The sequence below is a fragment of the Planococcus citri genome, chromosome 5 (assembly GCF_950023065.1).
Source record: "Planococcus citri chromosome 5, ihPlaCitr1.1, whole genome shotgun sequence".
Lineage (NCBI taxonomy): Eukaryota > Metazoa > Arthropoda > Insecta > Hemiptera > Pseudococcidae > Planococcus > Planococcus citri.
Window position 1 is genome coordinate 4,698,811 of NC_088681.1, and position 4,661 is coordinate 4,703,471.

Consider the following 4,661-nt stretch of genomic DNA (forward strand, 5'->3'; position numbering starts at 1 on the left):
CGTTCGCGAACGAGTCACTTATACGAATCAAATCGTTCACGAATGAGTCACTTGTACGAATCAGTTCGTTCACGAATGAGTCACTTGTACGAATCAGTTCGTTCACGAATGATTCATCAAAAATTGATTAAATAAATCGATTCGTTCGTGAGCAAGTCACTTATACGAATCAATTCATTCGAGAATGATTCACTAATACGAATCAAATCGTTCGCGAATGATTCACTTATACGAATCAATTCGTTCGCGAATGATTCATCAAACATTAAGAAAATGAATCGATTCGTTCGTGAGCAAGTCACTAATACGAATCAATTCATTCGCGAATGATTCGCTTATACGAATCAATACGTTCGCGAATGATTCATCAAACATTGAGTAAATGAATCGATTCGTTCGCGAATGAGTCACCAATACAAATCGATCCGTTCGCGAATGAGTCACCAATACGAATCAATTAGTTCGCGAATGATTCACTTATACGAATCAAATCGTTCACGAATGAGTCACTTATACGAATTAATTCGTTCGCGAATGATTCATCAAACATTGAGTAAATGAATCGATTCGTTCGAAAATGAGTCACCAATACAAATCGATTCGTTCGCGAATGATTCATCAAAAACTGTGTAAATAAATCGATTCGTTCGCGAACGAGTCACTTATACGAATCAAATCGTTCACGAATGAGTCACTTGTACGAATCAGTTCGTTCACGAATGAGTCACTTGTACGAATCAGTTCGTTCACGAATGATTCATCAAAAATTGATTAAATAAATCGATTCGTTCGTGAGCAAGTCACTTATACGAATCAATTCATTCGAGAATGATTCACTAATACGAATCAAATCGTTCGCGAATGATTCACTTATACGAATCAATTCGTTCGCGAATGATTCATCAAACATTAAGAAAATGAATCGATTCGTTCGTGAGCAAGTCACTAATACGAATCAATTCATTCGCGAATGATTCGCTTATACGAATCAATACGTTCGCGAATGATTCATCAAACATTGAGTAAATGAATCGATTCGTTCGCGAATGAGTCACCAATACAAATCGATCCGTTCGCGAATGAGTCACCAATACGAATCAATTAGTTCGCGAATGATTCACTTATACGAATCAAATCGTTCACGAATGAGTCACTTATACGAATTAATTCGTTCGCGAATGATTCATCAAACATTGAGTAAATGAATCGATTCGTTCGAAAATGAGTCACCAATACGAATCAATTTGTTCGCGGATGATTCATCAAGCATTGAGTAAATGAATCAATTCGTTCGCGAATGAGTCACCAATACGAATCAATTCGTTCGCGAATGATTCACTTATACGAATCAAATCGTTCACGAATGAGTCACCTATACAAATCAATTCGTTCGCGAATGAGTCACCAATACAAATTGATTCGTTCGCGAATGATTCATCAAATACTGAGTACATAAATCTATTCGTTCGCGAACGAGTCACTTATTCGAATCAAATCGTTCACGAATGAGTCACTTATACGAATCAAATCGTTCACGAATGAGTCACTTGTACGAATCAGTTCGTTCACGAATGAGTCACTTGTACGAATCAGTTCGTTCACGAATGATTCATCAAAAATTGATTAAATAAATCGATTCGTTCGTGAGCAAGTCACTTATACGAATCAATTCATTCGAGAATGATTCACTAATACGAATCAAATCGTTCGCGAATGATTCACTTATACGAATCAATTCGTTTGCGAATGATTCATCAAAAATTGAGTGAATGAATCGATTCGGTCGCGAATGATTCATCAAAAATTGGGTAAATAAATCGATTTGTTCCCGAATGAGTCACTTATACGAATCAATTCATTTTCTAACGCGTGTAATTGTCAATCGTTCGTAAATGATTCGATTCAATAAGTAAACAGATTGATGGCTGTACAAATGTTTCAAAAAAAGTGAATCAATTTGTTCGTAAACGATTTTTAGTTTAAGAAAAATCGGTCTTCTCACGCTAAATGCGTGAGTGTTTTTTTTTGAGATGTAAGCTCATTTACTCGGAAGGTGCGATATTCACACAAAATTTTACGAATCAATCGAATTACGTCAGTACTTACTGTACTTGTTCTATGTACATACTTGAAAAAAAAATAGGTAATTAATACAACGTAGGTACCTATCAACCTGTTTGCCTTCAGAAAAATTTAACAAATTAATCGAATTGCGCCAGTATTGCACCAGCATTGCACATGAACTACAATAAATAATTTGCTTTAATAACTCTCACGAAGGAGGGAACGAGAAGTCCAAGTCCATCCTTCCTTGTGAAAAAGTGGCCGTGATTCCTTAGCCAAGTACCTACCAAGTTGAATTGAAAAACACTGCATTTTCACGATCTAAGACTCGTACATATTAAATTTATGCATCTAAATTAATTATCTGCAAAATCTTCTATGTACCTACCTACTTCTTTTTTTTTTTTGAACATAATGAATTATTATAAGAGAGTGATTTTGGCTTATTTTGTTATCGATGGGTTGTCTTTCACGATATCGCTAGAAAATACCACCGAGTGTACCAAACGTGAAATCAAGTCAACGTCCAAAGATGTCGATTATCGGTGTTCTCAGTCTGCTGAACCAGCACTTCCTCGAAGAAAGTGGATTTCGCAATTGTTTCTCGAAGCGCGACAGAAATTTCAAATGGGACCAGATGTGAATATCGAATGCAAAAAGGACTTCGAATTGTTTCGATCGCATCTGAAAAATCAATCTGCTTGGGCAATCAAAAGTAAGTTGTAATTTTTTACTACTTATTTTGTAGATATACAAGTGAAGTTGTGCCAAGTTCGTTATTTTTGAACAAAATAAAAAATTCGGCTTTCCCAACAATTGGATCTAATTTACCCGAAAAGCAATAATCAGATTTTACCTCGTTTTTGACCTCTCAAGTCGATTGATGATGGTTTCATGCTGTTTTGGGTTTTCCCGGATTTTCTAGTTTACGAAAAATTTCATAAGTGGAGCTCAAAATATAGAATTTGCACTGAGCACTGATCAATTTGGGTTCACTGCTCAGTGGGGCATTCCTAAACCAAATTTTAGTCTTCGATGTAACATTGATGAAATTTTGATTTTTTCATTGGAAATGGACCAAATTTAAAATTTTAAAAATTCTCCAAGAATTGAGAAATGAATTTCAGCAGCTGAAATTTGCCTTGGCATAGTTTGTTGGTTCTCTTCTACAGAGCTATGCAATAAAATTTCAAGAAACGTATTATTAAATTTATTGAAAAATGTTCAGATAAAAAAAAAAAATTCAGAATATAAAAATTAAACAGAAAAATTCTAGAAATACTAATTATAATACATAGGTACTCAAAGATTATGAAAAATGCAAATTTTTAATTTTTTCTCTCGTTTTAAATTTTCAAAAAAAATCACATTTGTGCTCCCAAAGCATATCAAAATTTACATCAGTCCTTTTTCTGGTATTTTTTTTTTTTTAGTGATGGAGTCATCAGAATGGCCAGTAGATGGTATCCTTTCTAGTGCAGTAAATTATATGGGAAAATATGACGAATGTTTGACTATTTCCTCGAATGGGTTCAATGGAAAATACTGCCTCGTTGAAGCAATTCTATATGATTCGCATACGTTACAGAATGAGATCGTTGAAATACCTAATGGTTTGATTTTTTCTGGGGAAGCCATAACGATGGTAAGTAGGCAGACCTCTTGATCACAGATGATAAGTACAATAAGTACATATAAACACTTCTACCTTATATGTTGCTATTATCACTAAACACATGTTTCATGATCTCATCGTGCAGTACCAAGAAAATCCTGCTAGGGTTGATGGAAATGTCATAGTATATATGGCCTGTATTGCAGGGAATAATCCTCACGATTATTCCTTGTAATAATCCATGTACCATAACCGTAAATAGGCGAAGTACCACGAATAACCTAGAGAAGGGAGATAGGATAGGTACCTATGATAGGTAGGGGAACTTGTTGAAATGAAGGTTGGTTAATGTTGGCTCGGTCTAGTATGTTGTTAGCAAGAACTAGGAACGTTTTAATTTTGTCAAACATCGTGATTATATCGGTTAATATTGTACTTTGTTAATTATTTGCGAATTCGCGTATAAAATATGTTATTTCTTTATACAAAGTTATCTAAATTGATTGTTACCTTTAAATACTAATAAATCGTGTAGTGTTTAATGGTGGAATCGTTTATTTCGTGTAAAGAACCTTTTTATCGTATTCGTGGTGTAAATTAACATTTAGTGAAAGATAGAGTCAGTAAGATAGTCAGGAGTCTCTGAAGAACTGTATGTATTACGTGAAGATATCTTGCTGGTTGAAACATTGGGTTTTTAGGTCTTTCTTAGCATAAAACTCTATCAAACTACGACTTTTATCCTTTCATTTGGCGCCCAATCGCGTGTTTTTTGAGTCGTTTTTCGAGAGTGTTACTTAGTACCACGAATCTGAGTTCTTTTCGCGATCCAGAGGACCTCAAAATACGAGAAAAACTCCACCCCAGAGTAAGATACTTGTAAACGTGTAAATAAAGTATCATATTTTATTTATTTGTGTATAAATTTTGTATTTTATGTGTTCGTTTTTGATACAAGTATGCTCGAATTCGTCTACTTGGT

General features: G+C 34.5%; 1 long non-coding RNA gene across 1 annotated transcript; it reads left to right on the forward strand.

Moving 5' to 3' along the window:
- The first annotated feature begins 2,173 nt into the window (after window positions 1–2,173).
- Window positions 2,174–4,221, forward strand: LOC135847554 (uncharacterized). The gene is made up of 2 exons (XR_010559197.1): window positions 2,174–2,779; window positions 3,498–4,221. It is a non-coding gene; the product is annotated as an uncharacterized LOC135847554 (long non-coding RNA).
- Window positions 4,222–4,661: the final 440 nt, after the last annotated feature.